The sequence below is a fragment of the Elephas maximus genome, chromosome 7 (assembly GCF_024166365.1).
Source record: "Elephas maximus indicus isolate mEleMax1 chromosome 7, mEleMax1 primary haplotype, whole genome shotgun sequence".
Taxonomy (NCBI): domain Eukaryota; kingdom Metazoa; phylum Chordata; class Mammalia; order Proboscidea; family Elephantidae; genus Elephas; species Elephas maximus.
In genome coordinates this window covers 86534298-86554075 of record NC_064825.1, presented here as the reverse complement: position 1 = coordinate 86554075, position 19778 = coordinate 86534298, and the positions used below count along the sequence as shown (strand labels likewise).

At 36.8% G+C, this 19778-nt stretch overlaps 1 protein-coding gene across 12 annotated transcripts in view; it reads left to right on the top strand.

Annotated features, from left to right (window-relative positions):
- DCDC1 (doublecortin domain containing 1) overlaps window positions 1-19778 on the top strand; it is a 608393-nt gene that overhangs the window by 14286 nt on the left and 574329 nt on the right. Inside the window, exon 2 of one of the 12 annotated variants that reach the window (XM_049890800.1) lies at window positions 13062-13199. The exons of the other annotated variants lie outside the window; for them this stretch is intronic. The gene's annotated coding sequence lies outside the window, so the exon portion shown is untranslated. The remainder of the gene's footprint in view (window positions 1-13061; window positions 13200-19778) is intronic. 12 annotated transcript variants of the gene reach the window in all.

The window sequence follows — 19778 nt, the reverse complement described above, 5'->3', positions numbered from 1 at the left end:
ATACATTTTTTAAATTTCAGAGATCTGAAGGACCTAATACAATGGAGTTAAAAAATAAAGGCCAAGGATCCTGACTGTCAGTCATCAATAAAGACATTTGGCTAGGCTCTGAAACAGGTCCTTAAGAGAGAGGAGATGTGTCAATAGCCGCTGGCTTAGCGTCGAAGCCAATTTTTTAATTCCTTTTCTCCTAGACCATTTTTTCCTATCTACTGAACTAAGGAAATGAACGAAAAGATTTGCACACAAAAATAGATTATACCTTTCACTTTTCACCTAATAATATGACCTGTTATTCTATCAGAGAAAGTTATTAAGTTCATGTGGCATATTTTGCTCTTCAGATACTATGCTGGTTGTTTTCCAGCGTTTTATGCTCTTCTAGGACTCGACGGATGGGCGTTTTTCACTGGGTTGAGTATTACTAATTGATATTCTAGCTTGTTTTTGCATGTTCTCAGAGTAAACTAAGCTGTCTAATTAAAAAAAATGTTTTCCTCTTGTTTTAAAGATGGGTATGTTTTCCCTTTTGCAGGCCCCTAGGTCATTACTTCCATCACTATGATATGGTGAAAACAGAGGGAAGTAGTTGAAAGGAGTGAGAGGGAAGGGATGAAAAAGATGATATTCTTTTTTTAAGTAGTGATATTGTCCATCATTTTTTTTTAAGTCATTAATATTTGCTTAATATTTTAATTCATTCTCTGGAAGTCTTAAAGTTTAAATTAACTAGTCCCATCCCACTGCAGACAAAAAACTTGCAATGCACTTCTTGGAGACCGACTGTATATTTCCATAGTCCTCAGTCATAGACATTTCTGTTTATATTTGGTTCTGTAAGCTGAATAATTTTCTTGTTATTATTCAGTACTTAAAGGAGGTCGAGTTACCTAGTATGGTGCCTCAACATGTCGAGCAGTTCACTATGCTTATTCTATTTATACTTGGAAGTTTAGCATTGCTGATTATTGGGTGTTGGGATTATAATCAAAGACTTATAAGTAAACATCAAACTCTAAGCTATAAGTGATCATTAAGAATAAGGCATTTACCCACCTGGAGCAAAGGAGAATGAAGAACACCAAAGACTCAAAGTAATTATGAGCCCAAGAGACAGAAAGGGCCACGTAAACCAGAGACTACATCAGCCTGAGACCAGAAGAACTAGATGGTGCCTGGCTACAACTTATGACTGCCCTGACAGGGAACACAATGGAGAACCCCTGAGGGAGCTGGAGAACAGTGGGATGCAGACCCCAAATTCTCGTAAAAAGACCAGACTTAATGGTCTGACTGAGACTAGAAGGACCCTGGTGGTCACGGTCCCCAGACCTTCTGTTAGCCCAAGACAGGAACCATTCCCAAAGCCAACTCTTTAGACAGGGATTGGACTGTACAATGGGATAGAAAATGATACTGGGGAAGAATGAGCTTCTTGGATCAAGTAGACCCATGAGACTATGTTGGTATCTCTTATCTGGAGGGGAGATAAGAGGTCAGAGGTGGTCAGAAGCTCTCTTTTCATGGACATGAAAAGAGAAAGTGGAGGGAAGAAGTGTGCTATCTCATTAGGGGGAGAGCAATTAGGACTATATAGCCAGGTGTATATAAATTTTAGTATGAGAGACTGACTTGATTTGTAAACTTTCACTTAAAGGCCAATAAAAATTTAAAAAAAAAAAAAGAATAAGGCATTTAGGAAAAATATTGTCCAAAGCTGTAACCAACACTTTGATTTTGTGGAAATCATTAGATCCTGGAGGGTCATGTTCCTATACTCTGAAGAATACTGTAGATCATGGCCACATTATTTCAGCCCTGTCACCAAATTTATAGATAATAAATGCTTTGTGTTTATTATTATCTATACATGGCTCATCATCAGATGAAAACCATCTGTTACAAACATTTTATATTAAAATTAACACAGGTATTATATCAAGTTAAATGGAAATTTACATGAACATTTAAGATTAAAGCCTAATATTCCAAAGAAATGTCTCATTTGTGACAATCCACTGGAGACTGTGCCGCCAGATAACCCTGGTATAGGAAGAGGTCGCTCAGTGACTTGGGTGGAATATTTTGCCAAGTACTGGGTTCTAATTTATGTTTTTTTCTACCTGAATCAAGAAGACTTTGTCAAGACTGAAAATTGCAAAGAGGTAGCCATTACCTCACTTTATAAGTCAAGCTTACTGTAGTTGGCAAATTCATTATGGAAATTATATTGTCAAATTAAGTTTGTACATGAAGTCTATGCAAGTTTGTAAGTTTGTATGAGTGTGTGTGTTATGTACAGTGTACAGATAGAGAAGGATAGAAAATAGGGACCCTTAAATTTATGCCAGGGAACAAAATGTGAATGAAGTAGTCATTCTAACTTTAACTGCTAACTGGCAAAATGAAAACCATAATCCACCAGGTTGAGTTAAACCTGATGCAATCTAAATGCCAAGTAGCAACAAAAAAGGGACTATTTCTTCCTCGTTCCTAGAGGGCTACATAATCTTTTGCTTCAGATTCCAAGTAATTTATAGTAATGAAAATAGCTGAGTGTAGTTAGCTGAATGTAGGTGGATATAAGATTTCTCTGAGGATTTATTAAGCCAATCATGTTATTATTAAATGATCTCTTAAATTAATTTCAAAAACTGATTTATTTGTTTGGAAATTGAGCTGTACATTGTAGATAGGAAATTAAGTCATCCTTTCCCAGTATATGGAATGTGATGACTTGATTGAAGTATAAAGTTGCTTGTGTTGAAAGCTTACTACAGTTAAAAGCTCTTACTGATGTTGCTACATTTTCCAACTGTGAGCTCATTGAAGGCAGTTCTTTTGCCATGGTATTTTCATCATGTTCATGTTGAATCCAGTTATATTTGAACTTATTTACTTTTCACATTGAGAATCTTTGCCCATCAAAAATATGATGATTATTACTGTCTATCACTATTTACAAGGAGCCCTCGTGGCACAGTGGTTAAGAGCTTGGCTGTTAACCAAAAGGTGGTGGTTCTAACTCTCCAGCAGCTCTGTGGGAGAAAGACGTGGCAGTCTGCTTCCATAAAGATTAAAACTCATTGCCATGGAGTCAATTCCTACTTGATTACAGCCTTGGAAACCTTATGGGCAATTCTATTCTGTCCTTTAGTGTTACTACAAGTTGGAATCGATTCAACGGCACCGGGTTTGGTTGGTTTTGGGTCATTATTTACATTAACAAATGATTTTTCTCTTCAATAAAAGTAAATAGGATCCTGCATATGCATGATGAGGCTGTTTCTAACGGCTTTTTCTCTTGTCCAGTAGTTCAGTCACTCCTTAGCCATTACAGCATGTGGTTTCTTATCAAAGAGGGAGCACAGGGTGAGCCCTAGTGCACAGATTTGTCACTTTGCATTTGGCACCTTTTTTTTTTTTCTAGCAGTGATCTTTTAAAATTTTTAAATTTTCACTCCTTGGAGAACGTTACATAATAGTGTTATGGAGGCAAATTGGAAGCCTATATTTATGTACTCATATTAGAAGAATTTGTTTCCTAATCATAGCTGGGCAACTTTTCTGTTGTTTTGGTTGGCTTACTGCTATTTTTAAAAAGATGTCAAGTTTTGCATTGTGGCTTACAAAACTGCATCTCTCTCCAACCCTAAAAAATGTATTTTAAGCATTGTTAAGCACTAAGTATAAAATTCTGAAGTCTTTAACAATATACTACATTTTGTGTCATCTGTGGTACTTGTGGAAACCCGGTGGCGTAGTGGTTAAGTGCTGCGGCTGCTAACCAAGAGGTTGACAGCTCAAATCCACCAGGCGCTCCTTGGAAACTCTATGGAGCAGTTCTACTCTGTCCTATAGGATTGCTATGAGTCAGAATCGACGGTAGTCGATTTTTGGTTTGGGTTATGGTACTTGTAAACAGGAAGGTTGTATTTTAATAAGGAGAGAGGGGAAAGGAAATAACCCTTTGAACTCCAGTTTTGCACTTTGATAAAAATGTTTTCAGATCATTTATTCAAGTAGTAGCTCCTGGGTTGTCATTAAAATTCTGGTGGTTCTTTGTAATCAGCAGAGCTTTCCATGGCCAAGTGCCGTATTTGATGCATGTGAATAATAAACTTATACAAAATAAAAGGAAATTTCATGCTTGGGAGCAAAAGAAGTTCGTGTGCTTTTACCCTTACTTTCAGAAACAGTGTCCATTAAAGTAATATAGAGTGAAAGGAGTTTTTCCTGTCTTCATTTTGGAAAATCACATAAAAATATTAAGACTTCCCACATAACATTTAAAAACTTTTTTGAGCCTGTTCCCTTATAACATGACAATCTTTTATTTCTAAGAATTATGTCTCTCTTTCTAGAAGAGAGCTAAAGTGAGGATTGAATAATCTTTTACATATAAAGTGTGCATATTTATGAAAAAGGTGGATATATTTGAAAAATTGCATGTATTTTTATGCTCCTATTTACTTGTTACTATGGCAACCACCACACTGCCTAGTATTTATGTTGTCTAAGATTCAGCACACCTTTTCAAAGAAATAAATATGCCAGAACCTGTTATTGTATTTACTTTGGTGTTTAGAAAAATATTTATTCTAATGCATATTTTTGAAGAAAAGTAACAATAAATAATGTAAACTTCAGCCTGGCTTAAATGGCACCTTTTCCTGTAGTATGGTTTTAAAATCAAAATAATTACATTTTTTCTTATCCTTGTTATAAAAATCAGAAGAGTCAAAATAATTTTTAAAAACTCACAAATCAGTCTTGAAATGTAGCCTCTTGATTTTTCTTATTTTTGTATGACTTAATATTTTGATTCGTAACACATTTCTGAAAATGTAAAACATGAACACTTAGACAAAATGCTTCATGCTAGCTACATAAATCAGAAAATGCAAATAGTTTGTATTTCTGATTGAAGATGGCTCTTTAACATTTGTGAATAATAGATTTATATTTTATATTTGAAATGAAAGGCTATTATTTTTGTTTAATTATTTAAATAGTTTTCTGACATGTGTGATACATAATATAATTTTTAATGTTAAACATCAGAATGGAAATTATGAAGCATAAAATCAGACATGTTTCATTTCACGTATTACCTGTTAAGAAAAGCTGCAATACAACATTTAAGTACAACAGAATAATGAGCATATTGTCTCTGATAGTTGTAAACAGGATGGATCTACATTTTCACAGTTTATGTTGACAGTATTTTTGTGGGAAATGTAATTATCAAATGAATTATAACATGTCTTAGTATTAAGATTATTAGTAGTAATTTTAATTGCCTTTTTCAAGATAATTGGATATGTTCTCATAAGTGTATGGGAAAGGGGGCATTGGGCTAATTAGATATTTTGAACTCGGTTATCTTTGAAATATCTAGAAGTTTAACATATATATACTGTATTTTAGAAAATTTCTCTTTTAATTAAACATTTTTCTAAGTAGAATTAAAATAACTTATCATCCATCAATTCTCACATATTATCCCTGGATATTCCTCCTTGAGTACTGATATGATATAAATAAATAAACAATGGTAATTTTAAAAACAAATTTTTTACTACCAGGTAGAACATTATTCTAAAACTGGCAAAGTTAAGAAATAATATTTTATTCCAGTGTTGGGTGGTGTTAGATGGACTTTCATATAACATATTTCTGGTAGTTTTAGAAATTGGTACTTTTTTAAAAAGCAATTTAATTTGGAAATACACACTGACAGCCTTAAACTTGTTCATACACTTTGATCCAGGAATTTAACTTTTAGAACTTTGTCTTAAGGAAATATTCAGTGATAGAGTCAAAGATGTGTATACAAGGACCACAGCTTTATTTATAATCGGAGACATTTAGAAGTGTTTGAACCAACTAGTTAGGATTTTAAACAGATAATAAAAAATTGTGTTCTCAACAAATATCTAATAACATAAGAATATTCTCATTAAGGGAATATAGCTGTATATAAACTGTATATTTAGTATGGTCACAGTTTTGTTTGAAGAAAGACTGTACCTATAAAGTCAGAGATGAAAATCTGAGAACAAATATTCAAAAAATTTTAATGGTGGTTAACTCCAAGGGTAGGAGATTGTAAGGGATTTTTTTTTTTTTTAAATGCTTTTCTCTTTAATCTTAGCATGGGCATTTCTACAAATAACTCCACTTAACATCATTCAAATTGTTTTAATAATATACATTAATTAAAATTATGTTTACATTCATTATCTTGAAACTTCAACTAGTGGAGTAACTATATTTTCTTGTTCAACATTAATTGCCCATTGTCTTTTTTAGAGTCTGAAAGATAGCCGGTACCGAATAAATATTTGATGATTAGCACATTTAGAGGGCCACAGGATGCCTTGTTTATTTTTAAGTAAACTTGATTTGTTTACCATAACAATAGGTGATGAAGATATGTAAAGTGATAAGAATACATAAGAACTGCTGTGCTAACTGTACTTCTGTTAGAATACAATAAGGCAAAAGCTAGATGACTAGATTTATTCTAGGGCATTTTGTTTGTATCATTTTAAAATTATAGCTATTAAAACATACAAGCAAAAACTTTTATCATTGAAATTCTGACAGGAAAAATAACTTGAGAGTCTGTTACCCCAGTCCTTAGCTACCTCCCCCTTTTTTTCAATCAAGCTATTATTTTTATATAATCAGTTTTGATAATGTAAGTTTCCTTAGGAACACAACTATTATATTATAGAAGAGTAGATTTCTACAGAAGTAGACTTCCTTTTGTTGCAAAATTAATTTTAGAAAGAGTAATTGGCAATCTAGCTGATATATATGTGGTTTACATGTTAACACAACACCAAAAAGAGATTCAGTGAAGAAATCATGTCTTCTTTCACGAATTGGATGATCAGCTTTCTGGGCCAGCTCTGTGGGAGATGGGTCTTTACAAAATGAGGGCAGCCTTCCAGTTGTCTCCTAATAAGTTTGAGTATAGCAGCTTGAAGAAAGCCACTTAAGTAGCAACTTATATGATCTCTGGAACCAAGGGTCATTATCTTGACAATATCTTAATATACCAGAGGTATAAGTATACCTGGAGGGTAAAGCGGCTTCTGTTGTGGTGGTACGGAGATTTTTTTTTGTTTTGTTGTGGTGGGGAGGAATGGCAGTTAAATCAGTGAGGCCAAGTTGCATGGTGGGAAATATGGTATTCAGCTGTTAGAACGCTGCAGAAGTCTTCCAGGGACAAATATACCTTATGGCTGGGTGGAATATGGGCAAGACCTCTACCAAAAGGCTTCCAAATATGCACTATTTGGGACTGGTCTTTGGGCAACCTCAGACCCTTCACCAATTAAGTATGTACCAGCTAACTGTGCTGGAGGAGCCCTGGTGGCACAGTGGTTAAGAGCTCAGCTGCTAATCAAAACGTCAGCAGTTCGAATTCACTAGCTGCTCCTTGGAAACCCTATACGGTAGTTCTACTCTGTCCTATACGGTAGTTCTACTCTGTCCTATAGGGTTGCTATGAGTCAGAATTGACTTGATGGCAACAATTTGGTTTGGTTTTTGGTTATCTGTGCTGGAAGCTGGTGAACACTGACCTAAAGCCTTTTAAGCTGATAACAGTCTCATAGTTCCCTGTCTTTACTTGTGCCTCTCTCCCACATGTGTGCCTTCCTCTGTTCTCTGTAATATCCATCCCACTAGAAGACGCCATGTAAGTTTTAATATTCAGTTCTGATATAGAAGCTAAAACCAATGAGATGATGAAACTTGCAAGAAATGTTGAGCATAGGTATAGTAGGTTAGCTAGTAACTTAGGAGATATAGCTGGAAGTCAGGATGTGTTAAGTATGGATAAAGAGTAAGCAGGTAGTTTGAGAAACAAGGCAGAATTCGTAAGAATTATATATAGTAGTTAAGTTAGTAACCTGTGAAACATGCCAAGATAAACAGAATATCTGAAATATATGGTAGTATAAACAAGTGTTTATTTACTCAGTAGAAAGAGATGGAAAGACTAGATCATGATCTTTTTACTTCTGGGCTAACAGCTGTGTCATTCCTAAATTGGCCACCTACAGATGATGACATCCAGCATGGTCTCATTCTGTACTGTACTGTACCCAGAGTACTGTAACAAAGAAATGCAAATAAAACCTATAGCAGTTCAGCAAATTAATTGGCAATTTATAGCTTTGGCCAGGTATACCTACCCTTTTGTCTCTCTTCTTTTTTTTGTACGTGCCATTGACCACTGGCACCTTATGTCTGTGGGCTACCTTGCTCAAATCTCTCCATGTAAACATGCCATCATGGCATAGAGAAAGCAGAGAACATAAATATCATGTAACCCAGAGTTCAGATAGGGTTGTCCTGCCATTCACATCCTATCCTAAGGCTGTTAACCTACATCATCACTTTCTCCTTGTTTATCACTATGTGTTTTAAATCGATTTAGCAAATTACATGAATCAAACATTTTAAATTGGCCTGTATACCTTCTGGGATAGCTTGCCTGGTAGTGTCCTGGAAGGCTACCATTACCTCAAGGTAATTTTCCACTTGACAGCACCCTTCATTTTGAACTTCAGTAACCTTTCGTCACAATCTGGGATCTTGAACTAATGCATCCAGTCAGCACTATCTGGTTTAGGGATCTGGAATAAGTTATGAAAAGAATGTTCAAACATGGTGATTCTGTGGCCATTAAGCACCTGGCACACTGTGAAGGAATTGTGAGAATCTGTCTCTCACCTCTAGAATGAACCCTTCCTTTAGGCAAGCCCAGGTAAATTAAGCAAGTCCCATTTTTCCTGGGAGAGGAGTAGAAGGGTGTCTGTGTCAGCTGCCCCACTTATATCCTTCCGTTATTCATAGCTGAGGGCACAGGTACTTATTGCCTAGAAAAATGATCTGAAAATATTTTTTGTCAAGTACCCCATAATAGAGTTTTGAAAAAGTGTGTATTCTCTTGTACAGTTTTAAGTTGACATTTAACATTTTTCATGATAAGTTTAAATAGTTGGGAAAATGTTATTTCTAATATACTACCGGGAATCCCTGCATTGCGCAAACAGTTATGCACCTGGCTACTAGCCAAAAGGTTGGCAGTTCAAACCCACCCCCAAGGCACCTTGGAAGACAGGCCTGGAGATCTGCTTCTGAAAGGTCACAGCCTGGAAAACTCTATGGAGTAGTTCTACTGTGCACACATGGGGCCGCCATTAGTCAGAATTGACTTGAGGGCAACTAATATCAACAGAATCACTCTAAATGTTTTAAAACAAGAGTGTTCCATCAATATTTTAAATGTATCTAATAGAATATGGAGCCCTAGTGTTATAGTGGTTAAAAGCTCAGCTGCTAACCAAAAAGTCAGCAGTTCAAACCCACCAGCTGCTCCTTGGAAACCCTATGGGGCAGTTCTACTCAGTCCTATAGGATTGCTATGAGTTGGAACTGATTAGATGGCACCTAACAACAACAATATTATCTAAATTCCATATGATTTTTAAAAAACGTTTTGTTATGAACATTGTCAGACACAAAATGAAAAATAGTAAAATGAATTCTATGTAGTCGTTACCCAGATTAAACCACCATCAACTTTCTTCCATTCTTATTTATACTCCCTTTCCTTTTTTCTTCTTGGAATATTATAAAGTAAATTCCAATCCTGTTTTACTCATAAATACAGATAAAATTTATCAAAATAAGACATGTATTTTTACCAAATCAGATCAGCATTTCCATAATATCAGGTAATACCCAGTTCGTGTTCAAATATTCCCACTTGTCTCAAAAATATCTTAGACAAGTTAGTTTGTTCAGATTAGGATCCAGCCAAGGTTTATTCATCACATTTGTATGATATGGTCCTTAAGTCTCTTCATTTATAGCATTCACCCTCTTCTCTGTTTTCCATGCCATGTCATTAACATGTTTTTTTTTTTTTTTACCTCTTAATATTCCTCATAAACTAGAAGTTAGATGTATAGATGTATAGACTTGATTAAATGTAATGTTTATGGCAAGAATGCTTCATAGGTAGGTCTCTGTTTATAATTCCTGTGGCATCACATCAGGTGAAACAATTTTTGGTTGTCTTATTTTTAAGGATGTTAATACTGGTGAATGTAAAAGTGATGTCAGCCATATTCATTATCCCTTCATCTAATGATGACAAATGTTACTGAACGAATGTTGTTAGTTGCCATTGAGTCAGCTCCTTATGTACAGTGGAACAAAACATAACCCAGTCCTGTGCCATCTTCTCGATCGTTGGTATATTTGAGTCCATTGTTGAGGCTATTGTGTAAATCTATCTCATTGAGGGTTTTCCTTGTTTTCACTGACGCTCTACTTTACCAAACATGAATTCCTTTTCTAGTGATTGGTCTTTCCTGATGATGTGTCCAAAGTATCTGAGCCAAATTCTCGCCATCCTCACTGTTAAGGAACATTCTGGTTATTGTCTTCTAAGACTGATTTGTTCGTTTTTCTGGCCTGGATCCATTATTTCATTTCAGTTTGAAAAATGGTGATTTTTTTTAATTCTTTTATCCTGTCTACATTTATTAGCTGTGATTTTTCTATAAAGAAGAATTCTCTCTTGTCACCTCTGGCTATTCTGAATTATAGCCCATTCAGGAAGGCAGAAAAAGTACTTGATTCTTTGAATTCTTAATTTTTCAGAATAATAAGTTGGTGCTCTAGCAATCTCTATAGGTGACTAATGGAATAATGAAGCTTTAAAATTTTGGTTTAGTATCATTAGGCAGTCATGAATTTTTATATATTTGACACGTTTTAATATTTTACGTTTATTTATTTTTTATGTTCAGAGTTCCTATCTTTGGCCAATGAGATTTCCATCAAATTTATTTGTATGTCCTTTAGACATGCCCCACTTGTTTTTGATAGCTTCCTTGCTTTTAGAAATGAGAAAATGTCCCACGTTCATTGGTGCGTTTCTAGCCCCAGACCTAAATACTATGATATTTCATATCCACAATAATTTATTTTAAAACACTAACAAGCTTTTCTTCAACAGTTAGCAATTTTACATCCTTTGTTTTTTCTCCTTGAACTTATATTTCCATTCAGTTTCTTCCATAAGGTTTTATCTTAATGTAACATACTTTTATCCTTGAATGTCTCTCATGGCCATTCTATCATACTTCTCTGCAATAACGAAAAATTAAATTAAAAAAATTTCTTGTGATCATAAGGTTATAAGTGTTAAAAATTTCTTCAGTATTGAGTGTTCACTGTAATTACTAGTACTGTACAGTTGTTCAAAGCAGCATGATATTTTACTATTTCTTATACCTATTAAACATAAAAAGCTAAAGTTATTGGAAATACATATGTTAATGATATAGACTGGTAAAGGGGCATTTATTGTTTTTTGATTAAAGAAATTGTGGAGTTATCCCTTGTTTTGAGGCCAGACGATTTTACATTTTGGGACATAAGAGGAATGCCTTTCTTTCGTAAAATGAAAGAACGGAGATTGTGCATGGACAAACTATAGTTGGGACAGGCAGCTTCTTGGACCAATGGATTTTAGGAACGCTTATATATATGGAAGACAGTGATCCACACTTAAATGCTGTCCTTGCATGCCTCTTGAAAAGTCTCCACATATCACTGTTATTGGTGCCAGTGCTCCAATTTGAAGGCCACTAAGCCTCAGCTGGAAACCCTGGTAGCATAGTGGTTAAGTGCTACGGCTGCTAACCAAAGGGTTGGCAGTTCGAATCTGCCAGGCGCTCCTTGGAAACTCTATGGGGCAGTTCTACTCTGTCCTATAGGGCCACTATGAGTCGGAATCGACTAGACGGCACTGGGTTTTTGGTTTTTAAGCCTCAGCTCTCAATAGCGACATGTAGTACTTACTACGTTATGGGCATATCAATTTTATGAGGTGGTGTAATCTAGCATCAAGGCCTGTCTACGTTCGGGAGGAGGAATGAGAATCAGAATCAGCATAAAGCTGGTTCCTATGAGGTGGAAACCAGACATACCTCTACTTTCCAACTTTTCACTGTTTGTGACATCTGCCCTCCTCCCCATGGCACTCTCTACTTCTCTGCTGGCTTTGATAATTCCTTGCAATGGCCAAAAGAACCCACTGACTGTGCTAACAATTATGTGGTTTATTAGGAAAGTAACAGGCTACAACTCGTGATCAGGATCAACTTGGAAGTAACTGGTTACAACTCAAGAGACAGGATACAGTTTGTCAATTAGAACAGCTTTCAACCAAGAAAGCACTTAGCTTCTTCTCGACTATGTCTGCAGACAGATCCTTCTCTTGGCCGTGCCCATAGGGAGGGTCTTCTCTCAGCCCTGCCAGCTGGTGACCCTTCTCTTGGCCATGCCATCCGACGACCCTTCTTTTGGTGGTGCCAGCCAATGGCCTCTCCCACCGGGCCCGTCTCAGCCTCTGCCCTGCTCAGGCAAGTGTTACAGCTCTTTAGCTCTACCCGCATTTCTCTGGTGGGCTCTGCTATGCTTGCTGCTGCTTCTTTCCATCTTCAGTGTTACAGCACTCTCTCCTGGGTCTAGGAGGTTCTCAGTGCAGGGACCCCAGGACATGCTCTGCTCAGACTATTCTTGATGGTAGTAAGGTCCCACTCAACCTCTGTGGGATTGGCCCTTATATTCAATTTCAAGGTGTCGCCCTCCCAGCCAGACCATGAACTGACCAATCCCTTCCCCTTGGTAGACCACGAGTCACCTAATTTGCATAGCAAATGGACAACCCCCTGCAAGATGCATAGAATAGACCAATCACAGGGAATGCTATGGCCCAACCAATTGCTTTTGGCAGAATTATAAACCCAAGGCCAGAAAGGCCGTATATAAGAGAAACCCATTGCACTATAGGTGAGTATTATTTTCTCCGTTTTACAGACGAAGAAACTAAAGCACAGAGAGGTTATATGACTCGTCCAAAGTGACACAGCTAGTAAGTGGGCAGCAAGGATGTAAACTAGACAATCTGCTTCCAGAATCCAGGTTCATAACCACTACACTCAAATGTCCTTTTTCAGAATGGGTGGAAGAGCAGATCTAGGGATGTTCCTGAGAGGAAAGAGCATATTCACATATACTTGTTAAGAAACGCGAAGTGAAGAGAAATCGTGTTTTTTCGGTATAGTGGTGAATAAACAATGCATGGGTAAACAAACGTAAGTCAACGCCTTTGTCTGTGCTATATCATTATACCGTAGTACTCTGTGTCTGTCCAATTGGGATTAACACATTTTTATTTTTTTAATTTCTAATGAACAATTTGTTCTCACTTAATTAGTAATATGCAAGAAAGTTATCTGAAAACCTGTTGTATTCTGCATATGCTACTTATAAATATAGTCTACTTTTAGTGAGGATGGCATTGTTTTTATAGTAATATTACAGACAAATATTGCATTTAATAATGGTAATGATTTCACACTTATAAAACCGTTCTACCTAAAAGCATCCTGAAATGGGTTAACTATTTTACTTGGGGAAAAAAAAAAAACTACACCTGTCACTAAATGATTACCTCTTTCTCTGAAAATTTGGATTGTAATGATGCCTAAGTGAAAAGTAAAACTATTGCTGTATTTCAAGAGACATTTTAATAGTTAAGTACAGATTTTATTATCTAATAATTGTATTATATATTAATACAATTATTTGTGGGTTTTTTAAATAATAAATATACTAGAACAGTCAAGGGATTTTATTCTGCAAGGTGATTTACTCTCATCATATAATTTTCCCTTGCTAAAAAAAAAAAATTTTTTTTTTTTTTTTATACAGCTAGATTTTCACATATAAGCGTTCCCCAATTCGGAACCTATGAAATTATTCAACAGGCAGTGGTTCTTAATGAAGTTTGAGAAGAACCAGCCATCCTATTGTGAGAAGCATAAAGGAGGAAGGAAAGTATGAACAACTGCCCTTTGGTCTCCAGTTGAAATACCAGGGGAGTGCTGGGCAGAGAAATACACCTTCTACTATAAAACTATGTAGAGATATTTCTTAATTTGATTTGGATTAAGATTCACCTAATATTTGTTCTTTTAATTTTTTGAAAAATAATATTTTAATGTGTTTTTGGTAAATGTTTACAAAGCAAATTAGGTTCCCATTTGACAATTTCTACATAAATTGTTCAATGACATTAGTTACATTTTTCACAGTGTGTCAACATTCTCTTTGATTGTGCTCCGGTTGTTCTGTTTCCAGTACTCTAGTTTCCCTGTCCCCTTCTCATATTTGCTTTAAAATAATTGTTGACCTTTTGGTCTCATGTAAATGGTTTTTTAATGGCACATCGTACTCATGGATAATATCTGTTATTTTGTGTGCCAATCTGTTATTTTGCTAAAAGGTGACCTCAAGGGGATACTTTCTGTTCAAGGGTTAAATTGTGTCTCAGGGCAATGGTCTCAGGAAGTCTTCCAGTCTCAACTGGTCCAGTAAGTCTGAACTTTTTAAGAATTTGCATTCTGTTCCACATTTTTCTCCTGTTCTAGTAGGATCCCTCTGTTGTGTTCCTGATCAGAGTGGTTGGTAATGGTAGCTGGGCATCATCTAGTACTTTCACCTAATGCTTATTATCTGTCTACTATGTGTCAATCACTGTGCCAAATGATTTCACATTCATCATTTTATTTAATCTTCCTAACAACGATGAGGATAACCTTCTTTTGCAGATGAGAAGACAGGCTCAGAAAGGTTATGACACTCAGTGTCATATCAGACTTTCACATACCGAGAAAGTGACAGAAAAAGTAATCTTTCTCTTATGTGTAATAGGTGTAAATTCCTCTGTAACAGGGTTGTAAATTATATTTCTTTTATTCTTTCATATACAAAAACAATTGAAGGATTCTATGGGCAAAATATTGAATGACACAGGAAGCATCAAAAGAAGATGGAAAGAATACAGAGTCACTGTACCAAGAAGAAATGGCCAACATCCAACCATGCTGGGGTAGCATATGATCAAGAACTGATGTTACTGAAGGAAGAAATCCAAGATACACTGAAGGCTTTGGCAAAAACACAGGAATTGAGAGAATACCAACTGAGATGTTTCAACAAACAGATACAATGCTGGAAATACTCATCTATGCCAAGAAATTTGGAAGACAGCTACCTGACCAACCTAATGGAAAAAATCCATATTTATGCCCATTCCAAAGAAAGTGATCCAATGAACTGCAGAAATTAGTGAACAATGTTATTAATATCACATGCAAGTAAGATTTTGCTGAAGATAATTCAAAAACAGTTGCAACAGTAAATTGCCAGAAATTCAAGCTGGATTCAGAAGAGGACGTGGAACAAGGGATATCATTGCTGATGTTAGATGGATCTTGGCTGAAAGATGTTTACCTGTGTTTTATTGACTATGCAAAGTCATTGAACTATGTAGGTTGTCATAGATTGAATTGTCTCCCACCCGAAATATGTGTCAACTTGCTTGGACCATGATTCCTGGTATCGTGTGGTTGTCCTCCATTTTCTGATTGTAATTTTATGTTGAGAGGATTAGCGTGGGATTGTAACACCACCCTTACTCAGATCACCTCCGTGATCCAAGGTAAAGGGAGTTTCCATGGGATGTGGCCTACACCACCTTTTATCTCTCAAGAAAGGGAATCAGGTGGAGAGTTGGGGACCTCAAACCACCAAGAAAGCTGCACCAGGAGCAGAGCACGTCCTTTGGACATGGGGTCCCTGTGCCTGAGAAGCTCCTCAAACAGGGGGAGGTGGATGACAAGGACCTTCCTCCAGAGCTGACAGAGAGAGAAAGCCCTGAGGACAAGGACTTTCCTCCAGAGCCAACAGAGAGAGAAAGCCTTCCCCTGGAGCCGACACCCTGAATTTGGACTTGTAACCTACTAGACTGTGAGTAAATAAATTTCCCTCTGTTAAAGCCATCCACTTGTGTTATTTCTGTTATGGCAGCACTAGATAACTGAGACATAGGTCTTAACAAATTATGGATAACATTATGAAAAATGGGAATTCCAGAACACTTAATTGTGTTCACGGGGAACCTGTACATAGACCAAGAGGCAGTAATTCAAACAGAACAAGGGGATACTGCATAGTTTAAAATCAGAAAGTTGTGCTTCAGTGTTGTATCCTTTCACCATACTTATTCAATCTGTATGTTAAGCAAATAAATCCAAGATGCTGGACTATATGAAGAACTTGGCATTAGGATTGAGGAAAGACTCATTAATAACCTGTGATATGTAGATGACACAACTTTGCTTGCTGAAAGTGAAGAGGACTTGAAGCACTTACTGATGAAGATCAAAGACTACAACCTGCAGTATGGATTACACCTCAACATAAAGGAAACAAAAAGCCTCACAACTGGACCAATAAACAGTATCATGATAAATGGAGAAAATATTGAAGTTGTAAAGGATTTCATTTTACTTGGATCCACAATCAATGCTTATGGAAGTACCAGTCAAGAAATCAAACGATGTATTGCATTGGTCAAATCTGCTGCAAAAGAATTATATGCATATAAAAAATGGGCAATAAATAAGGAAGACTGAAGAAGAATTGATGCCTTTGAATTATGGGGTTGATGAAGAATATTTAATGTACCATGTACTGCCAGTGGAATGAACAAATCTGTCTTGGAAGAGGTATAGCCAGAATGCTCTGTAGAAGAGAGGATGGCGAGACTTTGTCTCACATACTTTGGACATGTTATCAGGAGGAACCAGTCCCTGGAGAAGTACATCATGCTTGGTAATGTAGAGTGTCACCGAAAAAGAGGAATACCTTCAATGAGGTCGACTGATATAGTGGCTGCAACAGTGGGCTCAAAAATAGCAATGATTGTGAGGATGGTGCAGGACCGGACAGTGTTTCATACTATCGTACAGGGTCGCTTTGAATTGGAACTGGCTCGATGGCAGGTAACAACATATCCAAAATTAGCAGCAGTCTAACACTGTACCCTTTGAGTTTCATGTCTCCCATTGATTAAGAACCTTAAGAGTTAATGTAGTTCAACAGGGGAGTCCTCTAGATGCCCTCTCTCAAGTAAGGAAGCTCCCTGGAGTTAGTCAGTTGGTCTGTTGGTGTTATTGGTGATGTTGCTTTCGCTGTTGCCATAGCTTCTTGCTGACACACATCACCACTACTGATCCTATTCCAACCATCACTAAGTCTGCTGGCCCATGCTTCCAGAAAGTTTTTGTGTCTCCACTTCCAGATTAGGCTGTCATGGTCTTTGAAAGAGGATAACTGGATCCCTGTAATACTGTGCTCAAATAGAGTGTACTTCAGTGGGTTCACCAGATTTATCTTATAGTACCTAGCCTTTCAAGTCAATCTCGCTGTCACACACACACACACACACACAAATACACACTCTCCACCCCACAGCCATTTTCTTCCAAGATCTCACTTCACCAGAGTAGTTTTGCTGGGGTGGGTTTTTCTATTGCCGAACAAACTCTTGGTAATCTTTTTTATACCCCGGGAAATACACAACTAAAGACAGTCACGTCACTTTGTAATGCCCAAGGCACAAAGAGCTCATTTTCTTTTCTTTCTCTAGCAATTTAACTTGAAAGCCTATTAAGTGTAGAATTTGAAAATGCAAAAAGGCCCATGCATTATCTCTGGGGAGTAGAGCACTGGATCTCAGAAACAGGAAGGCCTACTTAACCTTGGAATTGGAGCTAGAGGAGGAAATGCCTTTCATTCTTCCTTGAAGAGTAAAACATCTTTTCATGGAGAGAAAAACAAAGACTTTTGGTACCTTCTTTAAAAAAGCAACAATAAAATTAGTCTTTGGTGAGTCATACAGATACATATACAATTATAGAACGGTACCATCTCTTTTAAAGAGGAGCCTTTTTATATTTAGATCAGTAACTATATATCTTGATTTGCCTGGGACAGACCCAGTTTGGATAGTAAATACTTGGCCACCTCAGATATACAGAATTAACATAGAAATTTTGCCTAAAAGTATCTGTAAGGAACCCTTTCTTCTGTGATTCCAATGTTGCTGAGGTGGATAAATATGTTCTTGGCATCTGAGGTTGTAACTTAAAATGCAGTTTTCCTCATTGATTTATTTAACAAGTATTTATTGCATACCTACTATGTGGCAGGAACTGTGTTAAGCACTGTGACTACAAAGTGAAAGGATGGACTAGCCCCAGCTCTCATAAAATGGTTTTCCACTATAATATTATTGGAGTGACGTTTCATATATTACTAGGATTTATTAGATGAGCCAGGGAAATCAACCAATGTATATATATGTTTCCATAGGAAAATTCATTCTTAGTTTAAAAAATCGACACATAAACTGTTGGAAAATGGAAGAAAGAAGTCTATTTCACTGTACCACATTGTCTTCTCCTAAACCTTTCACACTATAAGAAGAGCATGAGGAAATGTCTGGTGACTGTGAATAAGTACAGTGTGCAGGATGTTAAGAAAAGCTTACATTGGGGAATAGTAAGAGAAGAGGTTATGTCTTGCATATATGAATGTCTGGAGGGCTGGTATATTGCTCTTGGGTCCTTCTACTTTGTTGCTATGCTGTAAGTGGCTTCCAGTTCCAAAGTTAACTCATGGTCACAGATAGCTGATCTAGCTTTAACCATGATTACATTCCAGACATCAAGAAGAAGGAAGGGTGAAAGTCATACCCCCTACCCCCTTTCTTTAGTGACACTTAACAGAAGTTACATAAACCACATCTGCTTACATTCTACTGGCCAGAAATTAGTCATGTGGCCATGTTGCTATTCCTAGCTGCATAGAGAACTTTAGCTGGATACTCTAGGGCTCTAAAAGACAAGAACATATTTTAGAAGACAGCTAGCAATTTCTTCAACAGTACAAACTTTGAGACTCCAAAACATCTTTGGTGAAAACTTCTTCTTGTACATAGGGTGTAATCACCAACTCCCCAAGACAGAAAACTCTAAATACAATCCCTTTAAATATAGTTCAAAATCCAGGTTGTTTGATTGCTGCACGCTCCTCTTAAATCCAGGTAACTTAGTAACCTATAAACTAAATCCCAATGCATCTGCCCCATCATACCCAATATACAATGGATATACATTTGGAAAGGAAAAAAAATACAGTTAACATGACAATCACTTATCCCGAAACCAAAAAAACCAAGTTGTTGTCATCAAGTCAGTTCTGACTCATTGCATTCCTATAGGACAGAGTAGAACTGCCCCATAGGGTTTCCAAGGAGTGGCTAGTGGATTTGAACTGCTGAACTTTTGGTTAGCAGCTGTAGCTCTTAAACACTGCACCACTGGTCCCTAAAAAACCAAACCCACTGCTGTCAAGTTGATTCTGACTCATAGTGACCCTAGTGGTTATCAGTCCTGTTAAGTGGGAATTATAGACGCTTCCTTCAGTGGCAATGCAGTAAGTTCCTTGGCTATCCATCTGGCTATCCCTAATTCATATGCTACCACTTCTCTGTCAGTTTGTCGTACTGTGGTGACGTGTGTTGCTGTAATGCTGGAAGTTATGCCACTGATATTTCAAATACCAGCAGGGTTACCCATGGTTTGGAAAGGTTTCAGCTAAGTTTCCAGACTAAGACAGATTAGGAAGAAGGACCTGGCAATCTACTTTTACAAAATTTGGTCAGTGAAAACCTTATGAATAGCAGCAGAACATTGTCTGATGTAGTGCTGGAAGATGAGCCTCTCAGGTTGGAAGGCACTCAGGATACGACTAGGGAAGAG